At 34.6% G+C, this 17594-nt stretch overlaps 1 protein-coding gene across 2 annotated transcripts in view; it reads right to left on the bottom strand.

Annotated features, from left to right (window-relative positions):
* The window catches only part of LOC100868385 (furin-like protease 1), a 253922-nt gene that overhangs the window by 224040 nt on the left and 12288 nt on the right, over positions 1–17594 (bottom strand). The window lies entirely within an intron of this gene.

Raw genomic sequence — 17594 nt, 5'->3', positions numbered from 1 at the left:
CACTTTTGCACTTTCTCTCTCTCTTTCTCACTCGCGGTCGCGATTTTTTCAGATTAAAATTCGCAGATTAAACGATCGAGCGTGAAAAAATATTCCACGATGAAACGTAAATGCAAATATGATAAAATAAAATCGAGGACATTTGGGAAAATAGTTTGTTCGGAGGAAGAGTATAATAAGAATAAGACGAATGGTTTAATGTACATATTCATCAGCTTTCCCTCTTTTTTCCTTTTCTTTCTTTTACATGCATCGAATCGTTTCAACGCAAGCGTGTGATAAAACTGCAGCAACACGGTCGAGAAATGAATAGAGAAGGATATTTTTTTGAAGAAAATATTTAAACGCTGAAACCAAGTGTGTTCATTAATAAGCGCTTCTTAAGATATTGAGAAATATCTGCAATGTTTCTTACAATGAAACAAAACGCTAACATTTTTTTCATGATGTTGCATTACAGGGTTGATTAAAGTTGATTAAATTTGATGACGGTGCTCCAACACACAATGCAAGGATAGTTGCACAATTCCATCCGCATAAATATTGTAATAAGTATTTATATCAGCACATGTCCTTCGTCGTGAAACCTCTAGATTTTTTTTTCTATCAAGTTTTATTTTAATAGAGACAAATGGTGTTCTTTTTTAAACAGAAAAAGAGGAAAATTTATAGTAATATAAAGCGTGGCCTTATATCAACATTTTCTTCAAACACTCTATCTCTATTAATAGCTTATTCTATGTAAATTTTCACTTAAAAGAGATAAAGAGTTTACAATTTTAATTCTTACTTAAGGATTCCATTTTATAATCCTACTCGATACGATGAAACGAATCCGTCCCAGCAATCTCTTCGCCAAAGCAAATCGCGAAAATGAACGCGAGTTCTTTCCCCCCTCCAAATCCATACCCTTTCACCTCTGAGAACAGGAGAGCCTTGAGGAGCCTTGCACTTGAAAATTTACACGCCCCTGGCCCCGCAATTGAACCGTTTTCAATTCGTCACGATTTAATTCTCCCCCCGTGGATGTTGGACCGGAAAATATAAGCCTCAAAGGTTCTAGCACACGGTCTGGTCCGTGTCTACGAGAGAATCGAGCTGAGTAATCAGCCTCATTGATCCAGCTACTCGGTGCATTGACTCTCTCTTTCTCTCCGTCTCTTTCTCGCTCGGCCTTCTCGTTCGAGTGCGTGTAACGCCACGCTGGTGTGCGCGCGCATCGGCAAGATGTTGGTGTATCGTCACGTAACAAGAACGTAGGAGCGTTAATGCGGCCAACAAGATGGTATCCGCGCGACCCGCGTCCGTTTCTTCGCATAACTGCGGATTGCTTGAATCACGGAAACAGTGTCAAGCGTGGTTATTAACCCGTTCTAACGAGGGACGTTAGCACAGTCCCCGGAATTAACTCCACGGCTCCTAGAGATAGTTTGCCCGGCTTAACGCGTTCCAACATCCGAACTTTGATTACAGAATTAGACGCTAGATCGTGCGAGGATCGCGCGAGTGATCACGTGAATCATCTCTCGGGCTAGTAGTAAGCAAACAAGTAAATAAGTAAGTAAATAAATGTCTAATAATGATCGATATTTTGATCGAGGAAGAAAATTCAAAGAATGTTGCAAAAGAAAAGAAAATTTGATAAAAGTGAAATATTCCTATGAAAAATTGGCTCTCGTTCACCCGATTTTGGAATAAAAAATTTCTGCAAAACTTGCTTTCTTTTTTTTTTTCTTTTTTTTTAGCTAGGGAGGACTAATTAATCATCTATATTTTCCTAAACAGATGTGAAACTAAATAAAAAGAAGATAGTAAATTTGCAAAATATTAATTTGAAAAATAAATAGTATGGAATCTTATTGGAATGAAATTATAAGAAGACAGAAGGCTAACTGGCAATACTTAATATATAGATAATTGTAATTTAAAATAATTGCTAATTGATTGATGAACAACCCGTTGATAAATAATGTAAAACGTCATTATCTTTTACGACTATGCATCGCTCAAAAAATTTTGCTCCGAATTATCATATATGTACGAAAAAACAATGAAAAAGAACATTTTACTCTTACTCAAACAAACAGATTACAACTTTGATCAATGGCACATTTCAAAATTACGACGAACATAAAAAAAAAAAAAAGGAGTAATTCAATATTCCTTCCCATTCAAGTTCTCTCTCAGAAGCCTGATCCTCGTCGATTCCTAATTCGCTCGGCCAAATGTCAGATAAATGTGAAAGTTTCAAAGTTGCAACAGAATGCAAATTACCCATGGGAGTGCACACGGCCTCCGGGCCTGAGAATCGTGGCAACGCCGTGAATTCCATTTCCCTTTGCCTCATTACGCTTTCATTAGCTGCTCCGTTCTAATCGTTCATTGTTAATTAACACTTTGTCAGGTTTTAAGACGGTCCACGGTATAGGAACAATTAATACGTGCTCGAGCTTCTCCCTCGAGCAGACAGTGTGCGCTTGACATTGGGCCAGCCAGTGGAGCGAAGTAATAATTGAGATGATATGCTATAAAACACTCGCGTGTGCAAGTAATTGAGGTAATAATAACGCGTCACGAATACGTTTTCCACGTTTCATTTCACAAAGAAATAATCGTGTTCTTGGAATCATCGATTCGATGGGTTAATTTCGATTTTTTTTTTAACCGCGTTGTAAACATGTTATTTATCAATGTATGTGTCGTCGAGCAGCGTGATATTCGCGTGTAAATAACATAAAAATATTGGAACGGCCGTTCCATGAAATTTATTATTTATTAGCGCGGAATAATTAACTGGCGTGTGTTATCATATGCTGTAGTACATTTGATAGAAAAAAAAAAAAAAAATATCGACTTCAACTTCTTCAACCAGTTTTCTAATCTCGTTAAAATTTTATTATCTCGTGGAATGATTAATCGATATTGAATTATCTACTTTATCTATTTTATTTACATGTCTATAACAACAAGTCTAATATAAACAAATTGCGAATTGTTCTTCAACGAGAAACTAGATTCATAGAAACGAGTTGAAAAACGAATGCAGGGAAACATTTGAAAAAGAAGAAAGAATTCGTTCACAAACATTGTTGCGACAGAACGATGTAATAAATAAATCGGTGCCCATTCACCACGCTTGCAAACTGCCACGCTTAACGATCGCGATCACGTTCAAACGATCCCGATCCCTCGACCCTCGTGTGGCTGTAAAACGAATAACAGGCCAATTTCTTAATACCACAATGAGACACCTAATCGAATTCCCTCGGCTGAATCGAGCTGGCTACAATTGCAGTAAAGAAACAAAATGATCGAAAGAGTTCAAAGAGTCACTTAGAAGGGGGTGAAGGTAGAAAGGAAAGGGTAGAAAGTTCCAACTGGTCGTACGACTCTCTCTCTCTCTCTTGCAGGCACACACGCTCCTTCCTCTTCACCACTATCCAGCCTCAATGACCCACCAGACTCTCTCTTCGTCACACCGAGATAGAAAGAAGAAGTCGGAACAGAAGAGGAGAAGAGAGTCAAGGCATGAATCTCCCTCTCCCTTGCTGCCTCCTTTTTTCCATCTCGATGCATTCTCCTTGCTTATCCGCGCCTCCATCTTCCTTCAATTATTCTCCATCTCCTTTGCCTGTTTCTCTTTCCGTTTATCGCGCTCCATTTCTTCGACTTCTCTTCATCCAACAACACACTCTCTCTCTCTCTCTCTCTCTTTCTTTTCATGCACCTCGAGATTCTCGTTCCCCCGGTTCCTTTCTCTTCCTGGGCAAACCTGCTTTTAACGTTTCGCCGCATTTCAATGTCGAGGGGTGGAAACACAAGGATGGCCGCCATGGGGGGCGAGAGTGCCCATTGACACTTGGAATCGGTGAAACAGAAATAAAGAAGGGGAGAAAAATATTGCTCGAAGCGACTTTAATTTCCGAAGACGGGTGAAAGGGAGCTTCGACCACGACGCCTCGAGATTCTTCCTCGGGATACGCGTAAACGAACGATAAATTATTCTTGTTTGTGAAAAGGAGGAAAAGAGGGTGGATTTTCCTTTCTTTTTTTTTTTTTTTTCTCTCTTTATTTCGCTATTCACCTCGATCGATATCGAAATAAAAATAATATAATCGATGAATTATAATCTCGAATAATTGAGACTCGAGCGGTTGGGGAATCGAGGAGGGCGAAATTATTGCGTTGAAATTTTAATCCAGGGGTAACGATGAATTTTAGATACGAATGAAGAGAACTCGTCAAAAGATTTACAAGAGATTCTGAATGTTAATGCTCGAATGTCGAGCGTGTTGCTCGACGAGTTTTACCAACAAATATTAACAAAGTTACTAGGAAGGCAAGGCAGCAAGAAACTAATTCGAATTCGCGTAACTTTATGTTGCAGCAGTTTAGCTATTTATCACTTGTCTTTTGAATATTTATTCAACCTAAAATTTAAAGATGTTCAATATTTACGAGAAAAATCTTTGAAACTGTAATTAACTCGGATTTGAAATTTAAATTTTTTAATTGTTATTTATATATATATATATATTTTTTTTAATTGACGATCCTTTAAATTTACGCACGAGCTAATATTGTATACACGTTTTACGCCAATTATCGCAAAAATATTATTTCAGTCTTAGTCATTGATCGAGATACTAGTTGGAAAAAATATAAAACTGAAGTTGCAAATATTGATCGATGCTAAACAATTTCTTTTTTTTTTTTATATATACTCGAACGAGATAAACTCTTAAATATCACGATAGGATAGATGTACGTAACAAGAAAGAAATTATTCAACAATTTTGGAGTTGTGTTAAATTTCATTCTCGCCAAAACTATTTGTAAAATATTCTTTTTTTTTTTTTCAAATAAAAAATAGAATATTAAAATTGTACCTTATCTCTAGAAGAAATTAATCAACGTCAAACGCATCCTTGTTCGTTAACAAGCTTGCGTGTAAATACGTTAGATAAGATAAGTTATACAGTTCTTTGGGTCGATTAAACTACGATACGACTTTAGATTAAATATTGTCTAACGTATATATGCTGCTTATTCTATTTGCGCTATAAATTTCAAGAATCTACTTTTAAGCAAAATAATTTGACATCGTACGATAAGCGGATTACAAATTTTGTAATTCAAATATATCGCCTTGTGTGCCTATTCTATCTAGTGATGACACGTTAAATTTTTGTTCGTTTATATTTCTTTTATCTATTTGATTTCACGGTAACGTAAATTAATAATTAATGTGTGTGAATCCAATCGTCTCATTTATAAGAGAAAATATTATTTGACACACATATTGTATAATTCTTATAATAATTCTCGTTAACAGTGTTAAGATTCATGTGGCTGTAGTAAATGGAAATCGAAAAATATTGTAAATATTGAATTTGATGTAGATTTATAAATACATCTAGATCTTCGACAAGAACAAGTACCATTATTGTGTTCGCTATCGGTCTTAAGTAAATTGTGCTTATCTCAATTTCAATACGATATCACTCAAAGGTTGGACCATTTTTCGATCGAGCTATCCATGACTAATAGTAAGATTTTTCTCGATCTATCGTATGATATTAAGAATGCATTTTATTTAGATCCTTTCCGATGAGATTTTGAAAAGAAACATTCAGAAATACGATCTTTTCAATTTATGACTATCGTTTTTTTAATTTTACCCTAATTTTATCCTAAAAAAAATAATATAGATCAACGAAATTACAAAGTAAGAGATGCACAGCAGAATCTTTAAAATTGTATCGCAGAGACACCGGCCAGGGTTCGATGAATGATGAATAGACGTAGAAACGAAAGAAGATCGTGGAACGAGCAATGGCGGTCGTGAAAGAAGAATGGCCCCGTCTACCTGCGGCCAGGTATTTCCGTCCTCGTTCAAATATTCGAGGAAACGCGGTCGAATCGAACGAAACGCGGCCGTTGTGTACCGATTTTACCACGTGCCTCGTACGAATTATTTACGTACGGTCGCAGATGTGGCCAGGTATACGCCTCTTTTCCTACGTAGAATGGAAACGATGGTGGAAAATGGTGAATAAATCGTCATTTACGGTCGGGACAATTTTCTCGAGGACGAACCATCTTTGACTTGGGTTTATAAATTATCCCAGGATTTTTTCTTTTCCTCGGAAATTTAAATTAAAATTGGATTTTCGAAAAATGGAAAAGTTCGAATTTCCATGGGTTCGCAATATCGATTGCTATTCATGACGCGGTGACATACATATCGTGAATCACGAAGGGATTTAATTTCTAATTTGAATTCTAATTTATGCGTTTATCACACCTCCTCATTTCGAGCAAAAGTAATTTTGACGAATTTTTTTTCCACGAAAAGGATGAAAATATGCTCGTTTGTTTTGAATTTCAATCTATCATATCGAATATTGTGAAAAAAGGGAAGTGAATATCGAATATTTGATAATTTTGCGAGGGTAGAGAAGAAAATGAGAGGAAATATGCAACACGAAATATCGTCCTTATTATAAACTTTCGAGAATTCTAAGATCACGATCCAACGTTAAAAATAAACATTACAAAACTGCATTATTATCATCATCATCAACTTACACTTCTCCATTTTAATAAACGTTATCTGTAACAAGTGTCCACCGATTCGTATCCAAAAAAGAAGAGAGAGCCGTTCTCTTTTTCTCTCGATTCGAAATTTTTTAGCTCGCTCACCCCCGATCGTTTGATGTCGAGAAGCTATAAGAAGGCGGGAAAGACAAAGGGTGCGTTTAGCCTTGCTCGAGTGTTCTCTTAATGTGGCATAGTCACCCTTTTACGTTTAAAGTGGCAAGGGTGGAAACGACTTACAAATATCGGGGAACGATGCTCTTTTGTTCATGCTTTCCATACCCTCCCAGGATCATTCGAATCGCAATGCTTCTCGAGGGCCCTCGAACCATTCATTCGCGCGGAACACGCGTTACGTACAATTCAACGTTTCACCCCCGGTGAAACATCTCGAACAATGCAAAAATACCTTTCACCTGATGCATCGATACACGAGTACCAAGAATAAAATCTCGTATAGAGACTTTTCTGTGACTATAACCGTGTTCAAAAAAGCGTACGATCCATCTTGGTTCACACTTTTTTACCGCGAATTTTTATTAGAAATGCGAGAATTAACGTAATGACGTTTCTTCTTCTCTTCGATAAACTTGCGATTTTTATTCGAAAGAAATTTTTGTACAAGGAGTTATATTTTATTCAGGTTCATATTTAAACGAGAAGTATTAGAAATCAATAGAAATATTAGGAATAAAATATATCGAAATAATTCATGGATACGATAGAATCGAGAGAATCGATTCAAAAGACAATGCTTCCTCTGTATTTATTATTAAAAAAAAAAAATATATATATATATATTTTCGTTTAATCCCCATTCGGATTAACCTGTGCCACCGATATGGAAAAATATCGAAAGCAACTTTCGTTTCTATCGAATGGAAAAATAAATATTTCCGAAAAAAGAACTGCATGGAAATTCCTTCTTCCCCCTCCAGATGAAAATTCAAACGAATTTCATTTTCACGTTTTAAAATGGATTTTATTTTATTATGCGAAAGAAGGTTATTGGCTATTTGTTACAATGAAAATTTATTGGATAATATTTTTTTTTTTAAAAGATGCTTCAATCAATTCTCAAGTTACCGGCTATATATTTCCATTCAACAGAATCGAGGCATTGTTACGTATTAACCGATGCCCTCGTTGGCTTATTAATTGAAATGTAGCGCAGCAGCACTAGGTGGAGAAAAGGATGGTGGAACCTCTATGCCTTTATATTAAAACTTATGCGGCAGATTAAATCCGAATTAAGTCCAAATTAACCCTTTCCCTTGTTAACCAAACCCAATTTTTATCGCAGAAAAAAAATTAATCTAAACTTACAATTTTGTTGTACATTCCTTTTGTTAATACACAAAAGATCAATTTTTCCAAATTAATCAACTTCGAAAAATCTCTTCAACTAACCTTCGACAATTTCAAAAAATATAGAAAATTGCAAAGAAGTTGAATTCGACAGCTGCGCGATCGCGGACAAAAATCACGTAAATTCGAGGAGGGGGATTTCGAAATATCCGTCCCCCTCCATCCCATAAACCTTGTTCGTGCCCGAGCCGACAAACAGCCAATCACAAATTCGAGACACGCGAAGATTCGAGAGGAGCTCGAAGGCGCGCCCACCCTTCAAACTATAATCTCGGTTGACGATAATCCAGTGAAATGTTGGCCTGTTGCAAGATCGGCTTGGAAATCTGGATTTACAAACGGAGAATTCCAACCCCCTTTCTTTGCTCTCTTTTCACAATGGACGCCACCGGTGGACGGCAAACGAAGAAAAGGAAGGAGAGGAACTCGCGGGTAATTCGAGGCAGAGAGAGATCCTTACCTCAGCTATCGAGAATCGATTGTTTCTTATCTTGTTCCTCTCGCTCGAAGTGTATTCGTACATGATTGAATCGGATATTGGTAAAAATGTAAGCGCGATGGTTTGAAATAAGAATAAGGTGTATTTTTATAGCCGAGTTAGTCGTCTCATTGTAGAAAAATGCGGATATTTGTATATGGAATATATGCAAAATAAAAGATAAATATGCTCCCTCGAGTAAATTGACGTGTGATAAGTGGACTTGCGATAAGAATAAGATATATTCGTGTCTCCTTAGTAATTATTCAATTTTACGAACATGCATTTACAACGAGTACAACGAGTTTTTTTTACATTATAAATCCCATTTTATATATTTTCCTCTTCGATTATTTCTCATTAACAACAAAACGATATAAGTAAAGAGAATCGAAAGTGTTTCGAATCAAAATTAAATCATAATTTTCATCTATTCGAAAAAAAAAAAAAAAAAAAAAGAATGAAATGATTGGATGGTAATAAAAATCCTAAAATAAGTTCGTGCATATTCTTAATTATTTCTAATCTCTCTCTCTCACTTCTGCATTTCCTTTTTTTTTTTTTTTATTTGAAACACAGCACTGGAAAAATTATATTACACGGAATAACGAGAATTAAGATTTGTCCCTTATCCGGTTTCCCAAATGAATTTTAGCCCCGAATCGGCGCAGCCAGGAATCCCCGGTTTAACGTTGTTTCAGAATTAACGGTATTTAGTGCAATTGGCGCCCGTCCAATCGCGTTAAATCGATTACGGCCAAGTTTTGCGCGGCGATAAAATGATGCATAAAATACGACGAATAAAATATCAGGGGGAAAAGAATATACGTTGAAACGTCAACTTCGAAGGAGATATCGAAACCGAATTTTCCATAGTATTGAAGGACAATAATACACTAATTGAACCTTGTTATAAGTTGAAATTTGAATAAATGTGGGACACGGTAATATGTTGCTCGAATTACGTCTAAAACGTGGAAATTTAAGTATAATTATTTGTTACCCAAAAACAAAGGATTTTTTTAAGATAATTATTCCGTCTATTTGCTTCACGAAATGAACTTCTTCGAAATGAAATTGATGCTCATTCCGATGCTAATTAAACCAAAAGCCAATTTAAGTCAATTTATGACCACGTGACCGAACTTGGTTAAATTTTATTTGAAATTAAAACGAGAAACGATAATTTGTAATAACCGTGTATAATTATAATTAAAAATGAAATGCAAATAAAAGTTGAGCCGAGTTAAAATAACAAATAACAACGTTTGGAGTAAAAGCAATTTCGAAATACTGAATTATTTCTTTGTCTCTCTAACTGACACGAATAATCTCGAGCAGAGTAATTATTTTAAATAATTATTTCGCCCATTCGATCATTTCAAGTGAATAACGAAATAAATAACATATAACATTTTTTTTGAAACGATATTTCGAATATTACAAACGTCGACAAAGTTGTTAAAAAAAAATATGATAAAAGATCCACTTTATAAATATTTAAAAAATATGTGCATAAATATTTATAAAGTGGATATATAAGTCGAAATAACGTTTCAAAGAAGTGCGTCACGTGCATGTAACGTAACCTTGCGGTTGAAAATTTAAATTATATTTTATTTCAAATTTATCACTTTTCACTATTCCTCGTTCCACGTTAACGAGAATAAACAAGCCTAATAGGTTTGCATCGACAGAAGAATTTTCAAAAGATTTCACGTTCCAAAACCCAGCTGGCTCAATCCTAGCTCTCATCCCCCATTTTCAGAGGACGATAACGAGTAACCGGATTTTTCCTTCACGCCGTTAGATTTCTATTTAACCCAACTTTTTCATCGTGGAAACTTGCCCCAATGGGAAAGTTTATCGGCGCATTCAGCAGGAGGAGTTTCGCTATTATAAAGTGATTCGAAAAATTTCTCGCGATTCGTTGGAAAGAGTTGGAGCCACTTCTCGCGTGACAACTTGTACATCTCGGGCAAGTTCTCAGAGAGGAGCGGATTATTTTCTCAACAATAAAGAATCGTGTTCCGCTCCTTCAAAGTCGATTCGTTAAATCCTCGAATTAAATTCGTATCGAAACGAGAACGAAACAACGTTTACGTTATAAATTAATCTCTCGTTAATCGATGTATTTACTGCAGTGTAACATTTGAAGATAAGGATATTGAAATTTATCTCCCTTTAAAATTAATAATAATTAAACACGTAACTTCGTCGAGATTGAATTTTAACTTGACGCTCTTCTCAGATCTCTGTTTGCTCGAAATAATTTTTGGTTTTAACGAGGAGGAGCAGGGAGTAATAACTGCCAGTGGTGAAGTGAATTATTGGTTACACACAGAGTGCCTGTGTATCTTATCTACATTAAGATAGTTTTGAGAAAGAGAGTGTTGCGAAAATTTTTTGAGAAATCATTAATTTCTGAGATTAAAATTTGTGAAATTTATATAAGTTTTACAAGCTTCAAAATTCTTCAAAATTTATTTCCTTCGATTCGTTTTTTCGAGTAACGGAATAAGAAACGTGAATTCAATTAATTTGACGAAATTTTACTCGAAAATATCGGGTGATATATCTAACGATGAATAATTTCGATCATCAATTTATAATTACTTGCTTACATGACGTGTATTGCTAAAATGAGTATACGATGTGCAAATGACTATACCGTTAAAAATAGATTCTGAACGAAATTTTATTCCGATGTTAATCATACTCTACCAACAATTAATTCATTTTTCGATTTAATTTTAATTTTTCCAGAATTCCTTAAAATTTCCAGAAGAAAAATAATTATTGTGAAATTGTATTTCACATTGTTTCTAACATTGACACAGTAAACTACTATTTTCAAATAATAACTTTTCAAAGGTGAAATTACGCGAGTTTCGTATCCCACGCGTTGTTTCACGCGTGATACACGCTCTATTACGGAACTCGATCGGTAGAAGAGCGAAGAACATGAAAGGCGCGCGATACAATGACACGATAAACGTGCGTGGCTACTTCCACGAAATTTTATTTGAATGAATAATAACGCGAGGAGGAAATATCGTTTATGAAATATCTGAGCGGATACCACGGTTGATAAACGACGCGTTGCACAACAAAGGAAACGCAATGATCGGCCGCAAAACGGAATCCCCGTTATCGCCACGCGATTTTTCCTTCTTCCAACCGTGTTTGTGCAAACAAACACAAACGAAACGCTAACGTAGAGTTAAGAGTTATCTATGAGCGGATAACAATCGTGGAATTATAATTATTGCGACGAAAAAATATCTGGTTATAATTGGAAAATTTATAAATTTTTCTTCGCGATCGAGACTTTGAAAAATTTTTATATTAATTTTTCTTTTCACAATTATTTATGTTTTTTTAATAAAACAATGTTTAAATTTGATATAAATTAAAGAAATTTAGTTCGCTATTACTATTTATTAAATTATTCCAAAGTAAGAAAATAATAAAATAGAAATAAACGTGTCTTGAAAAAAATAATCTATGATATCTCTGACGAATTGAAAACCAGATTTCGAATATAACTGCACTAAATAAAATTCATTTCTCAATTCATTTCTCAAATTTTCCAATTCTCCGATCGAAATACTCTAAAAAATTATCCACTCTCTCGCGATATTCCAAAGAGATGAAGAAACATCTCGAGCAGGGGTTGGTAAATTTTCGAATAAATTAACACGGATGGAAATAAAATGGAAAGAATGGTCACGTCTCCGATTCACGTAAATTCCATTTTCATGTAAAATAAAATCCGGATTGGAAAGGTAAACCAATCCGGTGGAAATTTAAGGTGATGCAAATTGGTGCTGAAAACAGAAGGCTGGCCACGCAAGACACGGTGTGAACAAACCTGTGCCGAGTTGTGCACACGTCGGCATATATGCCAGCCAATGTGTTAGCAAAAATAAGTAAATATACTCCATCACACCCGGGTCACTGGAGTATATTGAAGTTAACGCGGGAGCAACGATGAGCAAAATTAAATTTGCGGCAATGCCGACGACGTGAAAAATAAACCGATACGACCGTTACGAAGCTAAAAAAAAAAAAAAAAAAAAAAAGAAATAACGGGCCAACGCTAATAGCATCAATTACTTTCGCGCCTTCCGCTTGAAAAAGAATAAAAGAGTTCGAACAGAAGTTTCGAGTTATTATTTTTACGATCCGTGGCAGGAAGAGCGCGATGGGAGAAAGAAAAAATTACCGATTTTTTTTAAAATATTAAAAGGGAATCCGTATTTTTTTTTTTTTTTGCTTTTTAACCGCTCTATGATCGCGGACATTCTCGCTAATTTTTCCTGCATTTCCGTTTTATTCTTTAATTTTATTTAATTTAATCTCGAGTGAGACGAGAATTAAATTTTGCTTAATTTTCATTGATATTGAATGTAATGATAAATTGTCAGGATTGGCGTTGCGTAAGATTGAATTGTAGGAAAAATTAGAACGTGCAGAAAGACACGAAATATCGAAAGTGTAATATTTGAAGGATAAATCCTATTTCTTTAATCTTGTTTCGTGTGTGATGATGGCTGGTTGATAGAACTGTTGCAAAATATGAATGGAAGGATAGAATCGAAGGATAGAAAACGATCTTGTCCCAATTTTACCAGAATAAACACTGTTTGCGTAACCATTTAATATTGAATAAAATATTTTTTATCTCTTGTTATATTTATTATAACATTTAATTATTGATTAATCAAGTCTCGATATATTACGTTTCGTATCACATATAGCCACAAAGATATTGGATATTGATATAAAGAATATTTTTATTGGAAAATAAAAATATGTAAATATCAAATATCAAATAAGAATTTACACATTTTTACATTAAGCGATAATTTTTTTTTTCTTTTTTCCTCGCGTTTTTATTACGCAATAACTGATATTGCTATTTAAAATTGCCCGGTTTGGTACATATTAGCGTTACGTTCAATTCGACGAAGCTATTACGCAATTCCAAGCGCATTCAACTCGTCCAGCCATCGTCCATCTAATTCTAAACGAGATAAGTGGAAAAACCGAATGAAACGTCAACCTCGCGAGTAAATTTTCCACACAAACAACGCAGAAGAGTAGGGCTATCGTTCAGAAAAGACGCTTTGAAAGCATGTTCAATTGTGTCTTCTAAGTGCAGTTCTAGGAATCTGCTTTTAAACCGCCAATAGAAAACGCGTGTGGTCGCGTCCATAGGTTGATCGTGGCGATAATTTATTAGGAGGAACGAGCTTGGTCGTGATCCCTGTCAATTTTACATCTAATAATGGACAATATGCGAAGCGAAGAAACGAGAGGCTCTTAATACTTTCTCTAAGTGTATTAATTCTTCGTAAATTCATGAAAAAATATTGCTCTTTCAACCTTATTCTCGATATCATCAATCATCAGAATGAAATATCACGTTCATGATTAAGAATCGTATGCAATTGTATTTTTCCTCCTCTTTCCTTATCTTTCTATTAACAACAAAAACAAAATGGACGGATCATGAATTAAAATTCAAACGATAATATTAATACCCATTTTTTTTTTCAAATTTAATTATTCACAAATAAAGGATAAATATATTTTAAACTCTTCCTTTCAATTAATCCTTCTTTTATCGTACCATCCGCAGAAAAAAAGAATATCCATACAAGAATAAAGATCGAGATGTTGTATCACATCTTTCAAACAAATAAATATTACACGATAAAATTAATCTCTCCTTCCTTGTCAGGTGGAATGTAAAACGAAGAAAAAAAAAAATGTTTCGTTCCGCTCTAATAGACAATCTTCGGTTCCAACCGACATCCCCTCTTTTCCTTTTTTCCTTCTTTATATTATATTGAAACAAGTGGAAGGCACGATTACGTACGTAACTTAAACAGAGACGTCGAGTTTCGGATCTTCCTCCTCCTCCTCCTCCTCCTCCCTCTTCCCCCTCATTTGGATCGCTCAGCATCGAACGAGAACTGACGCGGAAAGCGAAGATAGGGGAGCGACGAGGCTTCGATGAAAACTATTTAGGCAGAAAGGAGGTTCCATTCGAAGGTTAATTTCCGTCTTCGATCCGCGAAAACCGATCGAAACCGAAAGCTCTGCCCCAACCGAGTTTCTCCAATTTACAACGAACGAAGAGAGAGAGAGAGAGAGAGAGAGAAAGAAACGTAAGATTGACGCGCAAATTAATGAATTTCAACGTCGATTCGTCAAACTTCCCTCGACATCCTCGCAATAACCCATAAAGTAGTTAAAAAGTGACCCAGTTACCGAGCCGGAGCTTCCCTGAGATAAAAGTTGCCTCGAAATAGAGCAGGATTTATTTTTTTTTTTTTTTTTTTTTTTTATTAAATGCACAGGTATAATTCTAACGCTCTCGTTCCCAAAAAGTAGGGGATTTTCTTATTGGGATACACGCGTACAAAAATATTTTTATCCTGATAAATTTTATCTTTCTCGAAAGAAAAAAAAAAAGAAAAGAGAAAAGAAAAAATTCTCAAGAGATAAATTTTCGATAAATTGCTTCGCAAACAAAAGAGCGATTTCAGATAAAGACGATATTGTTAATCGTGTGAATTTCGTGGAATTAATTTCGTGTTTCGAGCATCACGTGATTCATGCCTATTTAAAGAAATATGAGCGAATATAGCATATTATCTGTTGTATTACGGGTAAAATTTATACGGGAGATAATTTTTTTTCCTTTCCTTTTTTTTTTTTTTTTGGAAAAAATAATTGCAGTTTTTCTACACGTTATAAACACGAAAACAGCCATAAAATTTGAAACGGGTGTATCGAAAAATATATATGTTTTTTTGGAATATTTCGTAAAAGTAGAGAAAGAAATTTCTTTTTTTTTTTTTTTTTTTAATTATGCGATTGGACGAAATTTGACGATATTATTGACGAAAAATTTCAATTTTTAAAGATTAATATTTTGAAAAATACGTTATCCTAGATTTAAAACTTTTTTTATTCGATGCGCATTATCGATTACTTTTTTGAGAATTATTTTCCAAATATGAAATTCATCGAAATTGTATACGGCTTGGATATATATATATATATATATATATATATATATATATATATATATATATATATATATATATATTCACTTAAAATTTAATAATATTATATCTGATCGAATTGACTAATTTTTAATAAAAATATTATTCTCACATTTAATTTATTACTCCTCCAACCTGAATGACAATCTCCTTTAACAATTTCAAGTCTCAATCGATATAAATACCTTGTTAACAATCTTTGGAAATGTGGAAAGAAATATTATTGAAATTTCACCACCGCTCGTACAATTAAATTTACAAATTATTATATCTGAAATGTAGGAAACGCTGAACAAATAAGTTCAAAGAGAGAAAAATTGCGGCAATAAGACGGCAAGATAAACCGTCTAAGACAAATAACCAGGGACGACGCCCTGATAATAATATAAAGAAAATTCCGTCGAAATATGGAGTTGCATAAACACGAAGAAATCCCGAAATTACATCGAAGAATTCGTCGCTCCCTTTTTAAAGAAACCTCGGAAATGTTCCTCCTCCAACGAAGGCAATATTACACGTCACGGGGGAAAGATGAGCCTCGCATGATTGAGCCTCCACCTCAAGGAAATTTCTCACTTTGATCGCGAAACCACGAAAAAGTTTCTGGATCCGTGATATCGAGACCGATAAGGTGATAAGGGATCGATTTCAGAAATCGTTAACTCGCGATTGAAAAAAAGGAAAAACGTTGCGACAAATGGCCGCTTCGACTTGGACGAAGAATAATTCGTGAAAATAGAGTTTCGAATGTTTCGAAATTTTTTTGAACACTTTTCTGATATTAAGCTTAATTCATTCAAATTGAGAAAATTGTCAAAAACGAAAGCGTAATAATTGTCTTATTTTTGCAATGATTAACATTATTATTCGATATTTTTTCGATAATTCAATGTATTTATGCAAGAAAGGTGCAAAAAAGATTTTAAATTTGCATACGAGTAAACACGAGCAAATACGCTGTCGATCGTATTCGATTTCGTTGCATTTTTTACAAATATTTCTCGTACTTGTCAAAAAGATCCGTAACTGAAGACCTTTCTCAATTTTTGGTATCGAATGAAAATTTCTAAAGAAAAGGAAAAAAAAAAAAAAAAAAAAATTCATGAATATCTAATTTGAATTATTGGATTTCATTGAAATTACTCTAAGGTAAATATAAACAGTAAATATAAAAGAGTCATTATCAACTCCCGTCTGAATTTTGCATTATAATCTTCGTGAGGATGAATAAAAAATAAGAGGAAACTCGAAAACATAAAAATTCGAGTTATATAAGCATTACTTTGCAATTTTAAAACATTTCCTTGTTTTTTTTTTTTTTCACAATTTTCTAATTATTCGTCTACACATTCGTCATCTACGATATATTCCAGATTAATGAATAAAAAGAATCCAACATCGACGTTTTACAATCATTACGATTATAAAGTAGAAAAGGGGGAAAAAAAGCAATCAACTTTAAGCTTTTATTTCTATTATATATCCTTGAATTTCCTTGAATAATTTATTCATGATTTCCAAGGAAACTGTTAATTAAAAGAAAATATAAAGTAACATCTCTCCGATTTGCTTCCCTATCTGCTTATACAAAGCCAGATCTTTGATGCACATTCTAAAGAGCCCTACTTATTAGATTCTCCACCTCGTTTTATAACCCTCGAACAACGATCACCGTAACTTTCGAGCCGGTCTAATTGTCCACGATAGAAAACCCAAGAGCTACTCCGATTTCCTTTCGATAACGAGCGAGAGATATCAACGAGCTCGAATCAGCAATTAAATTCCACGTTCGAAAACCCAAGCGACACGACGACGTTATTTTAGATCTACGATTAATTACAATATCGGCCGCATTAATCGACAAAGGCTTAATAACCCTGGAATGGATAGGCGAATACTGCATTCCACGAATGCCAAACAGAAAATGAAAAGTGATCTTTTCGAGCGACCGACTCGTTCGCTCCGGGTCAGGGAAGCAAGCGTTAAACCTCTGACTTTTGCACAGATACGTGAAACTAACTTGAATGATTTGCGGGAAAATTCCTTATTATTTCTCTGGAAAATAT

This window comes from Apis florea, unplaced genomic scaffold (assembly GCF_048593485.1).
Source record: "Apis florea isolate Af1SG1 unplaced genomic scaffold, ASM4859348v1 contig_3696_pilon, whole genome shotgun sequence".
Lineage (NCBI taxonomy): Eukaryota > Metazoa > Arthropoda > Insecta > Hymenoptera > Apidae > Apis > Apis florea.
This window is presented reverse-complemented; position numbering and strand designations above follow the sequence as displayed.